Source organism: Parasteatoda tepidariorum, chromosome 10 (genome assembly GCF_982258835.1).
Source record: "Parasteatoda tepidariorum strain Cologne lab strain chromosome 10, Ptep-v5.0, whole genome shotgun sequence".
NCBI classification, from domain to species: Eukaryota; Metazoa; Arthropoda; class Arachnida; order Araneae; family Theridiidae; genus Parasteatoda; species Parasteatoda tepidariorum.
The window spans coordinates 51930181-51951437 of NC_141764.1; the positions used below are offsets into that span (position 1 = coordinate 51930181).

Genomic DNA, 21257 nt, shown 5'->3' on the forward strand with positions numbered 1-21257 from the left:
TCAAGAAAAGACCATTGCGGTATAGGATTTAAGTAATCTTCCGCGACAGCATATAGTTCCGTTTTATTTCGTAATCAAATTATAAAAATATGCATTCAAAACAATATAAAAACTTTTAAAAACTAAACACGTCAGACAGAAATTTAATCCGTGCTATCTTTTATGGTATGTATCATAAAATTATTGAAAAACGTTTGTCAGTTTAAATTAAACGGGCGTTAAAGGTTTGGATTTTGTTGATAGACCTAAATAGATAAAAAGTGACTTTTGGCTTTATTTTAGAAATCGTTTAAATATATTTTAACTTATATTTTTAAATAATAAATTTGTGAATACTTACTTGTGCATAATCCGATAAGTGAGGTATATTCTTTTCTTTTTTCTTTAGTTTCAAAAAGTTGAATTCAATTGCATTAACCAATTTCAGCAATTGCAAGAAATTTTGCAGGAACTAATTCCAAATGTTTTTATCAAATCAATCATTTTTAATACGTATTTTTTACTATTTTATTATTGGACTCATTTCTGCAAAAAACTCTTAGAAAAAACCTCTTGCTGACATGTGAAACTCATAAAAACGACCTTTGAATCTCTTATCATTTAAAATGTTTCCAAAAAGGCATTATTTGACCTAAAACAGCATTTTCTACTAAAGATAACAACAAATTGTGTTAAAAATCAATTTCATTCCAAAATGTATTCACTTAGCACTATTGATCCTTCATTATTGTTATTATTATTATTTTGAATTTTAGGTCACTAAAATATTTTATCATTAATTATTTAAATCATGTGATTTATCAATGTCATTAATCTTGTTAATGCCAATAAATGTTTATTTTATTTAAAAGAAATTTGAACTTGGAGTATAGATCACGCTTTTCAAGTGTTTTGAGAAAATATTTTGAGGTGCCAACGTGATACGAGAGGAGAAAAGCGTGACGTCGTCTCTCAGATGTATGGTGCGCCAAAACAAAGAATAAATAAATAAAAAAACTGACCACTCTGAATAACTTTTGATCTAATGCTCGTATTTTCACTCTCTGGAACTCATTCTTAAAGATTTGCGAGGGTGACCTCAAATATGCCAATTAATTAGTCCAAACGATATTTAAATTTACAAACTCAGACACAAAAATGAACTTTCTCTTAATAAACATACCTTCTTTTCAACTGGTTCTGATTCTGACCCCAAATATATAGGGAATAACCGCAATCTAGGAAATAGTTTGGGTCGGAGAGAGGTCCAAAGTATGTACCCCTTCATGTCAATTTTATTTTCTGCGCATTTCGCCATATCTCAAAAACTTTTTAAGCGAATTGAAAATTATTTTTATACAAGTATAAAATTTGTTTATCCAAAGATAATTCCATTCAAAACATGTTTATATACGCACTGTACGTCCAATGTATTGTGCGAAAAATAAAATAAGGACCCTTCTAAATAACTTTTGATCTAATGATCGGATCTTAACGTTCTAGAACTCAATGCTAAAGGTTTGAGGTGGTGACCTCAAATATGCTAATTATTTACTATTAATTAGTACTTCACAGGAACTATTCCATATATTTCGCTTAAATTTTATATTTTGCCATTTAACATTGCATTCTTTAGATGGTGTAAAAATTGTATACCTTACAATTCTAAATTTTTTGACTATTATTAAATAAAAAAACAAATATTTGCCAACAATTACATTTTGCACGAAATTATTTTTGGATAAATGAATTTTATAATGGTGTGCAAAGATATTTAAATTCGCTTAAAAAGTTTTCGAAATATGGTGAAAATGTAAAAAGTAAAATCAACATCAAGGGGTTCAAACTTTGGACCGTTCTCCTGACCAAACTATTGAGACCATATTTCTCCGATTGCGGCTGTCCCCTATATTTAGGTATTTAGAAATCCGTTTATTTACTGATTCACCGTATCATAGCTTCCTTTATTACCTGATTTGTCCGATATTTTAACTCAGATGACAATTCAAAGAAGATTTTAAATGACACCAAAAGAACAAAACTCATTTGCTCCAAATAGTTACAAAATCAAGAATAATTGCTGCTTTATAACACCGAATCATCGGTGAACTTTTATTTTGTTAATAGCTGAAATTCCGCATTTATGAAGATTGACGTAGCTTGAATCATTTTTAATCAGTCCTTAGATTTGGGTGGTCTCATGCTGATAATTAAATTTTTAAATCAACCTACTTTCAAGCAAAATAAAATGCTATGGTGCACAAAATGCCGAAAAAAATTTTCAAATTTGTTAGAAACGAGTTTTTTAATAGCGTCTTCGATGAAAATATACCAATGTTTTCATGTAAGCAATTCGATGTTTCCGAATACTGTACCGTTACATAATGGAAATTAAGCAGACGTGCAATAAAAAAACAATCAATTGTTAATCATTTTTGTTGGAAAAGGATTTTTTTTTCTTCACTATATTCCTCTAAGCTTTTTAAATTAAATGCATTCAAATCCGTAAGTTTGATTCAATTACGCTTAGAAAATATATACAGATTTTTTTTAATTATTTTCTAAAGCAATTTCAATTATTTTCTATAATTACTATCGAAAATTAGAGCATTACTTAAATAAATATTTATCATGGTTAATAAAATATTATTTCTGTAACACACAAACAATATATATAAATTAAATAATATTAATATCGTCCTGAAGTTATCTTTAGAGGATAAATATAAGTAGGGAAATTATCGTGAAAAACTGATATTTCTTATCCATGATAATAATATTTAAAGAATATTCTAATCACGGTATATCGTGGATACCAATACTATTGAACGATAGTTATAAGCTAAGATAATGTAGCGCACATTATTGTCAATAAGAGTCATATATTACGATAACACCATGATAATCATCGTAGGACCATATAGGCATCATGATCATTATCAGCATTAGAAAATATTATAAACAATAACATCGCAAAAATTATCGACAATTATAATTATTGCATACGCGATTTTTACCGACAACAATTCATATTGAATGCAATAATATCGCGATTATTATCATTCAGGACAACTACCGTGTACGATATTATCACGATATTATTACGATATTATCACGATATACGTACGATATTATTCCATCAGGTAACGAACATAATGACTGTTGTAATGCTGCTGATGTAATGATAGTGTGAACACAATATACCATGAAATATCGATATTACTTATAAATAAATTGCGTCATTATAAGTCTGATATTGATCAGCAGTGATAAAAACTAATTAACTGTTTCCTTTCTTCAAAAATACTATTTATAATTGAAAAAGGAAAAAAAAACATAATCGATAATTATACAATAACATTATCGGCAACTATAATTATTCCATGCGCGATTATTACAGACAATAATTCATATTGAATGCAATGATATCGTGACTATAAACAATGACAATAACCACCGAACATGATACTATCACGATTATTGATACATTATCCAACAATCAGAGTCCTGGTATTTTTTACAGTAAATTTCATTTCAACCGAAACGTGTTATGGAACAAAAAATCTGATATTGTAATTTTAGAAGTAATAGTTACTCAAAAATCACTGAATAACCCAAATTAAATAAATATTACCGTAAAATATACGGTGTAATAGTTAACGTAAAAATCGATTTTACTGCTTATGTTTCCAAAGTGAAGGTACTTTATAACGTAATTTGATCTTTGTTTCAGTACAGAGTGAACTAGTAAAAACAGAAGATATCGTAAAATTACGACATTACCTAAAAATAAATCCCGTTATTAAAATCTGATATCGATCAGCAATGAAAAATAGTAAATAACATTTTTCTTCGCTAAAAAAATACTATTTATTATTAAAAAAAGAAAATAGATTTTAATTTTAGAATTTTTATTTTCTGAAATTTAATTTTGAAACATGACGCTTAACTATAAACCTAAAAGAATATGTGATTACTACATTAAATAACAAGAAGAAGAAAAAAACTTATACAAAACTAGGCAAGATATATTTTTTTCAAGAAGAACAGGAAGGGTTGTAATATAGGAAAATTGTTTATTCTGTGAGTCAGAAGAAATGGGTGGAGAAGCAACACGATAACGATTAAACCTTTAAATCGATATAAATATGTGAGAAATTCGGGTATATTATATATATTCCGCCCACAAAACCCACGCACGTTCACTTACTATGAGTAACATGGAAAGTCCGGTCACTTCTGTACCCGGTATTCCTGGTGGTTCGATAGCTGGAAAATCCCCAAAAAACTAATTTTATGCACGAAAATCCCATTGGCATTTTTTTAGCTATTACAATAAAAAAACTCATGATACATTTAATGAATAATAGATTTTGAAGACTCGTTCGTAAATTTGATAAATGAACTAGGTTTTTATTGATGAAAAATTACTGAGAATAATGTATCCTAAGGATATTATTTACGGCAGAGCAATTAGGAAGCAAAAAAAAAGCTAAAATTAATTTTCTCACCAAAAAAAGAAGCTTTTTATTTTTTTAATTTTTAATTTGAAATAAAAGAAGAGTTAAGATAAAAGCTTTAATAGTTTTAAATTTCCCATCCTTAATTGTGTAAAAAAAATTTTAAAAGAATTTTTCTCGTATGCTCCATTTTCTGATTGAATAGCATAGTTTTAAATCGGGTTGCCTTGCAGAAAAATAATCAAATTAAAGTGAAACACTTTTTTAAATCGTAATAACAGTTAAAACAGGTTATGTTATGTCGTAGAAAAGCAATCTGGTTCAGTTAAAGTCAATCATAAGATAAAATAATATTAAAAAAGTTTAGTTTAGGCCAAGTCTAGTTAATTATCTAGTTACTTATAAACTTTATTAACGAGTGTTTATTTTCATAGAATTATATTCTAAACCATCATATTCTAAATACAATTATACTAGATTCTAAAATAATAAGATGAATTAATATTAAGTACCAACAATCTAGCTCACATATTTGAACGATCAAAAATCCCAATTCTTTAAATAAAAATGTTCCCGTGTCTGATTTTGTAGTTTAAAATGTTTTCTGCACTATTATTTCAACATATTTAAGGCTACTTATACGAATTATTAAGAGTATTGCATCACGGTACTTCATATCCAATCAATAGATGAGAAATCATTATGTAGTTCTCTTTTTTATTTTGTACGCTGTCCTGCATAGCAAATGCTATTTCTACAATGACCGTTGAAAATTTCGTGGAATTCAGCTTTTGTCTCTTGCAAGCTTGCCTCATTTTCAGAATAAAAACCCAAAAGCGTTAAAAAATAAATAAATAAATAAGAGAAATGATCGCCAGATGGAGAGTTTTTTCTCTTATTACAACCTTGTTTGCGGTTTCGGTGCTGATAACTAATGTCCGCCGTGAAAACATTTTTACAGAAACCATTTTGAAAATGGACATTTTTATAAGATCACGTTTCATAGAAAACATAAAAACGACACAATTTTAGTGCATGCTGTAACAAATATTTTTCTTGATTTCCATTGGTATTTGTTCGAATCTAAATATTTAAACTTTTAACATTTAAGTTAACTTCAAGGCTACCCTGAGAAAAATTTGGTTAAAACTACCGGAATGTGATAAAAATTTACCGTGTTTCTGGTAGATGGGAACTAAGAGCTCAGTAATTTTTACCGATGCGCTTTGGTAATGATTTTGGTAAAATAAACATAAAATATGGTTTTCAAATATATGGCAAAATTTGGTAAATGTGATAAGGTTTACCTTGGAAAAGGCCATTTATTTGGGTAAATTTACTTTTCAATTTTGTATTTTTCAAAAATGTGTTGTGATAAGGACCATAATTTTGAAAAAAAGAATTTTCAGTGAATCTTTACCATATGAACAGAAAAATTACCAAATGAATGATTTAAATTTTGTTCATAGAAGTAGTTAGGATACAAAATATTTATTTAAATGTATTGTTTATTCTGATTCTTGTACAACTTATTATACGGTGGAAAAACTTTTGGTAAAATTACGATGTTCTATGGTAAAAAAATAAGTAAATACATTTCTGGTAAAAAAAACTAAATAAGTAAATAAAAACATAGTTCTGATTAATAAAATCAAAATATGCGATATTTAAACCATTCATTTGGTAATATTTTTGTTCACAGGTTTAAAGAAAAGTCTGGTATTCAAAAATATAGTTCTTATTATCACACAATTATTCTATTTACAAACACAAAACTTAGAAATAAATGCAACTGAATTAATAATTTTATACCGTGCTCTAAAGGTATCATGAAAAAAATACCTTATTTTGTAAAATTGCCTTGCTTAGTAAGATTCAGCGTGTATTAGAACAATATTTTATTGTTAATTTACTAAATTCATTACCGAAGCAAGAGCTTCGGAAAAACTAACCATCATTTTTGGTGTTTCCATACAACTAGAAATATGATAAATTTAGTCATATTTTGGTAGTTTTGACAATACTTTTTTTAAAGTAGTTTTACATTCAAAAGAATTTAAAAATATAAGCTTATAAAAATTTTCTGCTCATAGTATTTTTATATTATATTAATAAATTATATATAATTGCATTAAAATGAATGATTTAAACCATAAATATTCGGTTTTGTTATTTTATATTTAATTCCTTTTTAAAAGAAATTTTCTAATAGAAATAGTAAAAATTCTTTCAGTTATTATAGTTAACTCAAACATTTTCAACTTTAAATTTCGAGAATAACACTGCTGACAATTTTATTTAATGAATTATTATTCCAATTGTTATTTATCTAAAAACTAAACCAAGTTGTAAAATAAATAATGTAGATTAATTAAACTACTAATTTATTACAGTTAATAAACATTCTAATCATGTTGGGGATTTGTTAGCAATAACGTTTATTTTCGTTTCCACGCAATTTTACCCAGGCCGAATATTAATAGTATATAGAATATAGAATACAATATAGAATTTTTGGTAGTCTTAAGAAACTGTTAATGACATTTTGTTTTACATAGAGATGAAATTTGTGACATAATTTTTCAGTTGGCCTGACATCAGATGCATGGGTACCAGTTAGTGATCCATATTCAGTTTTAAATAATAAATCACCACAATCGATTCTAAATAATAAATAATTTCTACAGCGAATAAGACTCTTTTACAAGCATGTACGCATAATAAGCAAAGTGATCAACATTAAATCTAATCGTATAAAATACAACGGCAGATTAAGTGAAGGGCTCCAATATTTTAAAACTAAAAATGTCTTTTTTACAGATTTTTAAAGGCCTTTTCTTATTATGTCTCTACAATTGTATTAATTCAGTTATGACAAATATTATAATCAGAACAATAAAAATCTTAGATAAGTAATAGATTGTTAAGGAATGTATGATATATGGTATTTGATTTGAAATTCAACAATTAAAATGACCTGTATATTTCAGGATAAAATTATTTAATGGAGAAATCTATTATTCCACTTTGGTATTAATTGTAATATGTAGTAAATTCTGGTCTTTTCTTGGCTTATTTATGATTTTTTATTATCTTTATGCCTGGAAATAGTGAATTCATTTACACTCAGTTCAGAATATTGATAATCACATTGATATCATATATTCATTGGGTTATCTTCACTATCATATTCATATCGTATTATTCATTATGCATCGTATATTCATTATCATATAACGTATATGCACATCGCCAAAACTGTGCACGATACCAAAATAGATTATCTAAGTTAATTTATTGTTAACCTACATTAGACGTAATATGTTTTAACGAGTTATAAATATTTCTTTTTAACACAAAGAAACAATTTTGCAATCTCTCTGCTCAAACAAATCAACAGTTTGATAATAATCAACATTTAAATAATTACCTGTGAGGTTGAAAGCAAACAATATAAAGAGATTGTTGCAAAGAATATTTTTTTAAAAAATGAAAATCAAAGTCAAAGTGTATGTTTGCAATTATATTTAACTATTGTAATTTGTTTCAATTTATTTTTTTTTCGCTTAATAAATATTTTGATTTATTATTATTAACTATTTTAATTTTATTCACTTTATGTCAATGTTAAATAATTTTTAATCTCCAAATTCCTGTAAAAGTTTAATTTGTTTGCTATATATTGACAAAAAGTTAGTTTTAATCGCCTTATTTCAGTCAAAAAATTAATTTCTGATTGTTTTATTTTGTTAAAAACATGAGTTTTTCGACATTTATATTCCAAAATCGCTTTATTCGTTATATTTTTATAATTTTTTTTTATTTTTTTCATCGAAATTAATATTTACATTTTTTAAGGCTGAGATTCTGAATTTATCTTCGTTTTTTAATCACTTATGAATTAATAACGTTTTGATCAAAATTGATTTATAATCTCACTATTTCAATCACAAATTACTTCTAAATGCTGAAGTTTAAGAAAAATTAGTTTTATAATATTGATAATTTTTATACTTTTTTATATTTGGGATTATTATAATATATATTTATATTTTCTTAAATTAATATAAAGCAGTAGTAGTAAAAATATTTATATTTTTAATAATGGTGATAAAAATATTTATATTTTTAATAACGGTGATAAAAATATTTATATTTATGTGGAATAAAAATATTTATAATGGTAGTAAAGGAGTAAAAATATCTATAATGGAGTAAATATATCTATAATGGAGTAAAAATGTTTATATTTTTAATAATAGTTAGACTAGCACTTTAGATAACAATGTATGCTAGAATAACTATTCCTAAAAATATTAATTATTAAGTTTATTTTACCTGACTTAGGTTGAAAATTAATCTTTTATCACTGGAATATTTAATAAATAATCAAACGTATTTCTAATTTTAGACTCTAAAAAAAGTAACAGAGCGAAAGATAACAAGAAAAATGACTTCTTAACAAATAATAAATTTCAATTTGAATTGAGCTGTCGACTAAAGAGGAAGCCCATGACATAGAGGAACCACCAATTTTTCTAGGGTCAAGGGCAAATCACTATATTCAAGTGCTCCGAATAGGGGCCCCTTTAAGGGGCAATCTTCTTAGAACTTCCTGTTTGGTTCTCTTTTTAGAACGGGGAAGACTTGGTTTGCGCGCGTGGTTTGAAATAAAATCAACAAATAAATGAACCGTGACATTTAAGAAATAAAAAAAAAAGTGAAAGTTATCCAATTACTGGACTGTTGACGTTTAATCCTTTCCACTATCTTGCAGACACTTCCTCTATAAATATAAATTTCATGATCGCAAAATGGCATCGATGCAGAAAGACGAGAAAAATATAACCAAAGCTAAGCGATATATCGTGATATTTCGATGTTTTTAAACATCCCGATGTATTAATCATTATGATATTGCGATACATTATGAAAATTATATTTATTATATTTAAAATAGATATTTTCATATTATCTCATTAGTTCCATTTGTTAAGCAGATTATCAAATAATCAAAAGTATGTCGATATTTTAAAAAAATTATTCTCATGGTAAATCCTAAACATCTAGACTAACGATGACTATCCAGTATACGATAACTGTTATGTTTCATCGATATTTTTAAATATCGATGGTATTTTTGTGAATATTATAACTCACGATAATTATCCTTCGCCCATAGATATCAAACATAGTTATTGTGATCTATTTAATATCAATATTAATATTCTTCATGATATTTTATAAAATATTTTCTCGATATGTTGCGAATATCATACATTACGATAAATATCAACAAAGGTAACTATCAAACATGATAACGTCATGATTAATATTGATAACTATAAATATCGAATTAAATTTTATCGATAACTATGCTTATCAAATTGTGAGTAGTAACAAATTTATTTCAGGTTTGGAAATATTGACCTACGTAAAAATAATAGAAATTTGTTAACTTGGAAAAATATCAAAAATAGACATTTGCTGTGATAAAATATCATGATATTAAAATTTAGATGTCATCCTGGTGATATCTGAATTTTAGAACATTGCTTATAATATACGCGATTGAAATATGTCTTAGAAAATATTTAAATAAATTTCCTCTTAATTTAAAATGTAATTAATTCACTTAGTTTTCTATGAGTTTCATAAATAAATTTTTGTTTTTATACGAATTAAAAGACAAAATTTATCTAAAATCAAACACGAAAGTATTTTCAGGCGTTGAACTACAATATTGGCAATTTGGCGCAAATAGGAATAAGATAGTATGAGTTAGAACATTTTTCCTTTCAAATTGAGTCAGATTACGCAATCAAGTTTAAGATGCATGATAATGTAGTTCAACCTGGTATTATAATGCATAAAATTTGAACGGTATTCGAGTTCAACACGTTTCAAATGTTATAACATTGTAGAAGAATTAAAATATAGAACAAATATACTTTATCTAATCTTATATTTTAAGATAATATTTTATTGATTTTATTATTCAGCCAAAATTTCTGAATTTTAACTAAAAGGAAGACATGGTCGTTTTGTTTAATGTAAGAGATGAGAAACAAATATCTTAAAATGTCCAGTATTGGCCCAACTGTTTTGATTATTCATTAAAATCATAATTAATCACATGACAAAACACTTAAAAATTGTTACTTCCAAAATTCATAATGGAAATATAAGCTATTTTTTTAAACTCTGTTTATTTGTAAGTAGTTTTTAATTTCGTACTTCTAAGCTAAACTAGTAATCAAAACTTTAACTGTAAAAGAAAATTGTCTGAGAACAATATGTAAAAATGTTTATGCTCTCAGCAAAACTATACACTTTTGAAATATTCGAATAAAATATTTTTCTGTATTACGTTTATGATTAATTTGATGATTATTTTGAATAATTTGATTTATTTTAGCTGAATGGAAAATAAGTACTACTGGCCTAAATATCCAAATTCAATAAACTAGTATGTTTAAAAAAACTTACATTTGTGTTTTTATTTATTTTAATATTCAACCGCAATCAACTGCATATTCCAATCAAAAGAAAGAGCTCTATTCACTGAGAAACATCCAATGGTTTAAGGAATGACGTATAGTGGCCCATGGCACAATACCATTTTGTAACTTGAAATGAATTTTCTTATTAATTTTTTCATTTATCTATTTTTGAATTGTAGGACAAGATTCGCTCACAAAAATTCACATTAACGTAAGATGTATTTCCCATGAAATTTTTAAGTTATTTGAATTATTATTTTCAGTATAAAAATAAAAAGGTTAAAACTGCTCCAAAATATTCACTATCCCCTAAATATATACACACGATTTATTTGCTTAATTCAATATTTATGTTCTTTTAAATTGTTTATTAAATATTTGTTAAGAATCAGAAGTTATCTGCAGTATTCAAATTCGATAATATATTTACATTTTCAATAATTTACTTATTTTTTTAAGTTTATAAATGAAACTCAAGAAACTGTAAGATCTTGTGAATCCGTTAAATGAATTAACTACATTTAAAGATGTTTTTAATTACTAGTTTTTTTAAGATAGCTATGTAGTTCTTATTAATAATCTGTAGCTACAATAATACAATTAAAAAATAATTATTGAATTTAATTAAAACGTAATTTGAATAAATGATTTTTTTTTAAATTTTTAATACATAATGAGTTAATTGCAAAATTGAAACTCCTATAAGAGATTCCACTAGTGTGGCGCAATCATTAGAAGAAAGCGAATACGTCCTTTTATTTATATCTTTATATTTCAAATCTAACACTTATTTCGAAAATTACAATTTAAAAAACTTCATAATGTGCAATGATTAACATTTTTTCCTTCCCTTCCACAACTTCCATTATTCAGTTTCATTACTATATTCCTATTATTTTATTTTATAAATGTTATTTTGCACATTTTGAACAACATCAAGGAATAAATATATTCCTTGATATGAAATTATTTTGTGATCAAACAAGAGTTATGTGCTAGATGATTTGAAAGAAAATTCAAATTCGTTTTCAGAATTTATTCAGTTTTGTTTAAAAAACACTATAACATTTTGAATGAGGGTCATTTGTTTTTTCCCATTAATCTACTATTTTATTTGCTTCGGAGATAAAATTGTTTTGAATATTTCATTTACAATAAATCGCTTTAACGGAGCAATATATTCAAAAGTTATTTTTTGGAAATAAACAAGCAAAAAATGTTGTTCAGAACCTTAAAACTCAGCAACAAAATAATTTTCAGAGAAAATAATAATTGTTCAAAATATGTACTACAATAGGTAAATTTATTTTTTAATTATAATGCTGCAATATTAATATAAAATTTTTAATTACAATGTAACTCACGTCTTAATCAAACTCAGATTTTACTCAGATAGGCCTTATATCGACCATTCAATTCACCCAATATTTTGTAGCCTTTACACAGCTCACATTAAATATTTATAGATCAGATAGATTATAGAATTATACAATCTAATTTTGATTCGATTAAGCCTTTTTTTTTTCAACCGCCATTTAACCAAGATAGAACCTACATACAATTATCCCACTTATTAAAATTATTTTCCCACTATTCAGACCACATATGACCATAAATACCATGTTTAAAAATAAAACTAACTCTAAATACTTTCAGTTTTTAACTTTTTTTTCATGGGTAATAACTAAGCAAAAATCCAAAACATGATACAGCTGTATAAACACCACATTTAAAAAAAATTCCATCCGATGACCAATGTCCACCTGTACAGTCCAGCCATAAAGCAGCTGTCTTAAAAAAAGTAAACAAACAAATAAACGGACTTACTGCAAAAAGTAGAGGAAGAATCGTGGACTTTCCATGGTTAAAGGACGGCTTGGAAATTGTATTCTTACGGTGAAAGGCATGAGGCAGCTTGCGAGATTGAATTAGGCCAGGCCCCGGTCACGGCCAATAAGAGCCCGGCCGAGAGTTTTCACTAAAGGTTAGTGACCGCCTGGCCTACATATGACTCTCTCTTTCTATCTTTTTTATTTTACACCTTTTTTGCTTATTATTCAAGCGCGAGGTTTTGTGAATGTATGTGAGAGTTCAACTTCGTTTTTTTTTTCTTTTGAATATTTTATTATTATTATTTTTTTGTTTGTAATGTTGGTGTGATAGCAACCCGTTTGAACCTTTTCGTCTTTTTCTAGGAAGGGGTAATACCTTTTATCGGCACTAAACTCCAGGAATACATAGATAACCGTGGTTAATTTTAAATTTAATCTTTTTAAATTTAGGGAACGTGATGGCTGGAAAATTAAAGTATAATATAACCACTTGTTCAATGACCTGTTCAAGCTACTTTCTAAGAAATATTTAAATGACGGAAAATAAAAATTTAGTATACTATGAAACTACATTATACACAAATTTAATATCTTTTTAATTTATTTTTATATTCATTTAATGTACTTGGTGGCAGTGAATATAAAGTGAATATAAAGTATCGTGGTGGCAGTGAATATAAAGCATTGACTGACCGGATTCAGTTACTTTTCCTGGATATTGTTTCTTTTCCTAATGTCCACCTGGATGATGACCTTTCGTCAAACAGGCATCTGAAGGGCAGATTTGATGGCCACTCTTTTAGAGGCACCATATTAGGTGGGCCAACGTTGCTCTCTCATTAAGAAGAGATAGTACAGAACAGAGAAAAACACCCATACCTTATCCAGGATTCGAACCCAGAACCTTTCTGATGCAAGGCCAGTTCCCTGACCCCTACAGAGACCGGTCAGTTTCTAGGAAATTGTTCAACTAAATAAATTTAAGAAGATTTTTAAATCGTGGAAATACCGTTTAGTTTCAAAGAAACATTTTAATTATAAAAATGAAGAAAACAAATCAAGTGTTACTTTACTATAGGATCATAATGTATATTTGTTATAAAAAAGAACGTAAATACTACCTGTTTCAAGCAACTTAAGCTAGAAAATAATTTAACTAACAAATTTATAAGCATTAATTTCGTAACAAGCAAAAATTATTTTGGAAGAAAAATAAGACTAAATACATTTTAATAAAATCTTTTTTAAAATTCCTTTAAAAATAATAAAACCTTTTTGAACATTGATAAAAACCTTACAAATAACATTTTATCTAGTATCGCTTATTAGTTTAATATCTGTTATATAATGTTTTCAATTAATGGATTGCAAAATTATATTCATTAAATATATTTTTTCAAAGAGATAAAATTGTGTTATCTATTCATTTTATACTGTAATTTGCGCTCTAATATTAAAATCCTTTCACTTGCACTTTTAAAACGCCTCATAAACATCATCAAATGTCTCATAAAATGCCATCGGTGTGCTTTTAAATGCTACGACAAAAAAATTGTGCGCTCATTTGTTTCGTAAGTATAAAATCAATATATCAAAGAATTCGCTGGGTTAAATAATCATGATTGGCGTATAATCTGCTTAACAAAATACAATTTAATTTACTAATGAGTTAATCCCTTGACGGAACATCCACCAGAATACAAACTCTGCTCCCAGGACTCGACCATATTACTCTAGCCACTACGACAAAAAACACATTGGCAAGATTTTGAATATTACAAAAAAGCCTTTTACAGTTGTTTTTCTTTTAGATATCAAGAGATTTAAAGATCGTGTATTTTTAAATTACAATTGAAACTTTTTTCATTTAAAAATAACAAGGAGAGTTTTGTTCCATCAATGCTTAACTTTGAAGTGCTCTAGTTTTCCGAATTGTTTTAAAATTACTAGACTGATAGCCTTAAATCTGACATGGATTAGTTGTTGAATTTTGGATATAGAATAATATCTAGTCTAATAAAAAGTATTTTAAGGTTTTTAAATAAATATAAAATGGCGCAAATCGGAGTACGGTAGTTTTTCAAAAGTATTTTTTAATTTATGTAAAAAATAAACTTAACTTAATTGCCTTTTAGACAAGTTAGTTTTTTATACACAATTAGAAATTAGGCAATGCTTTGACCCTCAAATATTCCGTTACCTTACAATATAATGCAAGTTAAATCATCTTAAACTTGATGACACTATGTATAATTTAGCACCTTCTTTAATTTATAGAAAATTCGCTAAATATTATGATTCTTGGTACCGATATGAGGGTTCAACATTCAACCATATTATGCACCCTAATTTTGTTTAAATTACGAAACAATTCATGACGTGACAAACCGTTCATAAACCGCAAGATGGGTGGACTGTTTATTAAAGGATAATTATAAAAAAAATCAATAATGTAATGAAGACATTAACTTTAAGGTTTGAAGACCAAAGGCTGGAGGAAATTTTTATGACCCCGTTGTGAAGCATACCAAGGCTTCACAAGATATCATTAATTTAGTAATTAATCAATTTTATATCATTAATTATTTTTTAATAAGCATCTTTTAATCAGAACGTCTATTTCCGTTTTGATTATCTAACATCCCAAAACCCTCATCAAAATAACGCGTGACATATTTAATTGTTATTGCTGTTATTTTTTCACATAATACCACAAATTTCATTAGGTTTGTTACAAACACAATTTCACCGTAAAGTTTGTTTGTGTATGAGGCACACAATAAAGAATTTTTTTTAGATTATATGTAATCTTTAAATGCTTGATTTTTTTTTCTTATAAACATTAAGACACACAAATAATGTTAAATATTCTCCTTTGATTCTAAACCATTATAAAAGCGTCAATATTTAGAAAGCTTTTATGACGAGTTTTAATCATTTGTTTTAAATGCATTTAAAGTTATTTATTTTTATTTAATAGCATTTTTATTTAAGTGTATTTATATTATTCTATTTATATTATTTTATTTACATTATTTTATTGAAATAAGTTTATTTATATCATTTTATTCATATTATTTTATATATATTATTTTATTTATATCATTTTATTTATATCATTTCATTTATTTACTCATAGTGATATTAGTATAGCAAATAGCATAGTAAAATAGCAAATCTTCTATCGCTATTTCCTAACTCAAAGCAACAATAATAATTAAATCATGATATTATTACCTTCTGGCCGATAGCAAAAAATAATATCAACAACAATTCTGTAACTGCTTCCCTATAACCAAGAGCTACAAATATTCTACCTTTATTTACTAACTTCAAGCAATAATTGTTCCTAAACCATACCATTTTTTTTTACGATTTGACAGATATCAGAAAACTTTCCATCGCAATTTGTTAATTTATACCAACAACAGTTTTGTAACTGTTTCCCTATAATCAAGAGCAGCAAATATTCTATCTTTATTTCCTAATTTCAAGCAACAATTGTTCTTAAATCATATGTTTTTTTATGCTTTGATCGATAGCAGAAAATTTTCCATTTCAATTTATTAATTTACATTAACAACAGTTTTATAACTGTTTCCCTGTGACCAAGAGCAGAAAATATTCTATCGTGATTTCCTAGCTTAAAGATACAACTGTTCCTAAAATGTAACTATTGTTATAATATGTTATTGTTATTTATAAAAGCATAGAACAAAAATTCTGTAACTATTTCGTTATTTTCTGACAAATAATAGCAAGTGTTCTATTCTTGCTTATCACTTACTGACTTGTAGCAATAGCTGTATTTAAAACATTCAATTCTTATTTTCTGAAAAACGTAGTAAATTCTCCACTGTTATTCATCAATATACTGTTTTGCGCATGTCACTATATAGTAAATATTAAAAACAAGGGTTTTTCATATTTCACTACATTTCCTTCGGAATTATTTTAATACAATTTTCTCAATTATGAGAAATCTTTTTTTAGAGTGAATTATATGATTGTTGATTCAGATGCATATAATATTGATATGTTGACTTTATGCATAAAATATACATAAAATTTTTTGAATACTTTTTTCATTAGTTTTTCTGAAATTTTTGCGAAAGTTTATTTTTGTTAACGATCAACTGAAATTGAAACTTTTTAAAATAGTTACAAACATAAAGAGCAAACTAACTTTAAACGTGCTCAACCCCTTTAATAAAAATAATGATTTTTTTCTTCTTTTGAATTTCAACTAAAGTAAGAAATCCCCCTTAATCCTATAAAACAATACGCAGTAAAAATAGAGAAACTGAGCTGCCCTCGCATGTTCCACCCAAGTCTTCAATAACATTAAGCTTTCGCAATAAATATCCCCACAATTCAAAGTCGGATTTATATTTATGCAAACGACCACTATAACAATTAAGCTCAAAATATATTCTGAAGTTTTGAGGAAAAAGAGAGTTAGTGTCTATGCGGTTGCGAATAAATATATTCTCATGGTGTTCATTTATAGCACCTGGCTTGGTGTTTGTTTTATATAATGTGTGCAAAACCACTTGCATAGAGAATAGAGAATCACTCAAGGGATTATCTAATGTGGTGCAGTTTTGAACCTCCGATTGCAAGCATTTTCCGAAAACAAAAGTTTTAATATGTATTAATAAAAACCTTTATTCTTTGAAATATGACTTGCTTCAATATTAATAATTATAAGAAAATTAAATCAAACTTAGACTTATTAAATGGGCAGTTTAAAAACACCTATTAAACTTAAGTTTTTTGTAGTTTCTATATAGTTTTGCAAGAAAGATTTTTATTAATCACTTTGTAGTTTCTACATGGAGAAAAAATTCTAGTAAAATTACCGTTCAATATGATATTAAAATTTCTGGTAAAAAAGCATAATTCTGCTTATAAAACCAAAATATATGGTATTTAAACCATTTAGTTAGTAATTTTTCCGTTCATGTGGTTATAGTTTTCCGCAAATTCTGGTTTTTAAAATTATAGTTCTTATTACCTCAAAATTAGTAAACAGCACAAAACTGAAAAGTAAATTTAACCGAATAAGCTATTTTTATGCCATACTCACAGTTATCATGATAAATGACCAAATTGTACCATTTATTCAAAAAAGTTAACGCATATTATAAAACAATATTTTATTGTTAATTTTATCAAAATCATTACCAAAGCGCTTCCGTAATAATTGCGAAGATATGACTTAGTACCTAACCATCAAAATTAGCATTATGAGGATCTATAAATACCTAATCAGAAAACGAATCTATGAATACCTAATCAGAAAATGCCGTTATAACAAAGTTCGGCCTGAGACTCTACTTACCTGCAGGGGAAGGCAAGAAAAATTATCCAGACTAAATATACATTGTTTTAATAATTCCTCAAAATTGCATATACAATACATTAATTATTTTATTTTAAGTGCCACCAGAAAGTTATGAGGTTTCCAAGTTAGTATATGAAATTTCAGATAATTAGATCAGCAGTTATATTGATGGGGTGTTTCGTTTTGAAGGGATCACATGCTAACAAATCAAGTGTGCTATTGGTTTATACACAAAATTTACTTGTAATATATTTTTGTAATAAAAAATAATTAATTTATTGTATAAATTTTATCACACTAAAAGCGTATAATTTTTTTATTACAAACAATAAAAAAGACAATCAGATTTAAAGATAATCAGCAAACTATGATTAAATTTTAATTACACAGCAGACTGAATTATTGATTTTGAGCCCTTTACGAAAATCTATTTAACTAAATGTTATAAAAGAAAATTTTATTTTTTATTTATTCGGGACTATTTAAAAAAACTATTTTTTAAATAGTCACAGTTTACAAAAATATTTTTAAGTTTTATTAAGTAAGCAAAATTTAATTATTTTCCTTTATTAGAAAATAGATTTCTCTTTCAATATTTCGTTTTTTAACCATGTGTTCTTTTTGTAAAGTAATAATTTTGCAAACAATTACAGTGTAAATAGTTGTTGTATTAATATTTGTACCTATCCACTACTAAATGAATCCTTCATTTCGAATGATAAATGGATTAAAGCGATATTTCTCCTTACAAAAAAATACCTCAGCTGAAAGTTTTCTTAAAAACTGTTTTTTAATAATAATAATAATAATAATAATTACACTAGAGAGAAAAAAAAATTATGTTGTATAAGATTTTTTAACGGATCTTGAATATTTTCATGTTGCTGATTTCAAATCTGCAATCAGTTTCCCTTGTTTCTTTTTCCAAGTTACAATTTTCTTTTTTTTATTACATTTTAACTCTATTTTTCGTCAAAATGTATAAGTTTAAAAAACGTTATCTATAACAGGGTCAAAATAAATAATGTTATAAACTAAATCAATAATTGCATAAATGTTGCGACAAACTTCTAGGGGAGTTGGAGCACATTATCAGAATTAAAATTGCATAGCAACCCATGTCGTCATACGCTTTCCTATTATGAGCTGTTATATTCCTATAATAGAGAAGCGCCTTTAGCTGCATACGAGGATTTTAGTTTTTATGGTTTCCTATGCAATTTCAATCCTGATAATGAAATACCTCCTAAAAGAGAGAAGGCCTCAGCACGAGTTTACATAGCAAAAATGTGATCCCTTAGTAGTCCAAAAATAATGATATCTTTTGTATTTCTCCCCCACTGTGCAGCTTAGTAGCCCGAAAGCAGTGAAATGTTTCTTATTTTTCCTCCAATGCGCAGTTTATTTTCGTTACGTCAGACATCTAAACAGATTCGCGCTGAGGCCTTCTCTCGTCTAGGAGATGCTGGATAATGTGCCGTAACTTCCCTAAAATTTTGTTGCGGTATTTATTCTAAACCTTGTTAAATATAACGTTTTGTTAAAACTTATACATTTCGACAAAAAATGGATTGAATATATCATTTAAAAAAAAACAGAATCTGTAGCTTCAGGAGCAAAACTAATTTCAGATTCATAATTCTCACATCTGAATTAGGCAAGATCAAGTATTTGTACAAATGAAACTAAACTTTGTTCCTCTGAAGTTATTATTATTGTCGTAAATGAAATGTGGAATAATAAATTAATTTACTAATTTACAGCGTTTTTATCAGTATTATTTTTAATAATATCGTAATTAAAGTCATTGATTCCTTTTGAGCTGCTAAACTGGTGCATAATAAAAGAAGCAAAAGGAATATCTATGGACTACAAAGGAACAAAGCAAGGGAACATCTGGGTCAAGCATTGAGACAAACTAGCCTTCGTGGTTTTGATTGAACTCACCCGCATTTGAGTTACAAGGAGTGAAAAACCTCGGAAACCTTCCACGGTTAGCCCTCCAGCAAGAGGATTATAACCATGATATATCACGGTTTTCATTTATTTTATTTTATAACCGTTGTTGAACAGCCGATCCAAGTTTTGGGTTTACGACTACAATTGTTCAACTCCATAGCCTTGTAATTTTGAACCCAATCTAGAAGACAAGGGAACTCCTGCATCAAGTATTGAGACAAACTTGCCTCCGTGGTGGACTTTCTGATGGAACTAATCCGCATTTGCGTTGCATGAAGTGGAAAACCACGAAATTGACCCACGGTTTGTCCGACAGCAAGGGAATTCAAATCTATTATCCGTCCACCACTAAGGATATTTTACGTCAACATGGTCGGTGCGAACCAGGAGAAGAATTCGTATCAAACAGCGACCGCTGGGGTTCAAACCTGGATTATTTCATTGGGAGGTATGCGCTATAAACCTTGAGCCACCATTATTCATGTTAGAATTATTTTATAACTGTCGTTGGACAGCCGACCCAATTTTTGGGTTTACGACAACCAATGTACAACTCCGTAACCTTGTAATTTTGAACCCAATCCAGAAGATATGGAAACTCCTGCATCAATACCCCCAGAGTTGTGATTTTTAATGGGAACATGGAGAACTTTGTGACTCGAGAGATTTAACGTGCACCAGTAACCATTTATTACCCAGGGAATCTTCGGCAGGCGGGGATCGAACCCACGACCTCTTGTACATGGGCCCAGTGTCCTACCAACCAGGCTATCCCGGCCCTTGAAATTATGTATTTTTTTATATAACCGTCGTTGAACAGCTGACCCAATTTTGCGATTGCGACTACCAATGTTCAACTCCGTAGCCTTGTAATTTTGAACAAATTGGAAAAAATTTGCCTTCGTGGAGGACTTTTTGAAATAATTTAACCGCTTTTGCGTTACATCTAGAGGTTTAAATCACGAAAACCTCCCACTGTCAGCTTGGTGGTGAGCTGATTCAAACCAATGATCCGTCTGACACTGATTATATTTTACGTCAGCACTGTGGTTGGTGCGAGACGGGTGTGAAATTCGTATCACCAATCTATGACTGGGATTGAATCCGAGTAACTTCATTGGAAGGCGAGTGCTCTATCTAGTTAGCCAATATGGCTTTATATTAGAATTATTTTATT

At 27.6% G+C, this 21257-nt stretch overlaps 1 protein-coding gene across 2 annotated transcripts in view; it reads right to left on the minus strand.

Annotated features, from left to right (window-relative positions):
- Positions 1 to 21257, minus strand: part of LOC107447387 (nuclear hormone receptor family member nhr-91) — a 188638-nt gene that overhangs the window by 109588 nt on the left and 57793 nt on the right. Inside the window, exon 1 of one of the 2 annotated variants that reach the window (XM_087153298.1) lies at positions 12770 to 13557. The exons of the other annotated variant lie outside the window; for it this stretch is intronic. The gene's annotated coding sequence lies outside the window, so the exon portion shown is untranslated. Of the gene's footprint in view, positions 1 to 12769; positions 13558 to 21257 lie in introns of those variants that run through there. 2 annotated transcript variants of the gene reach the window in all.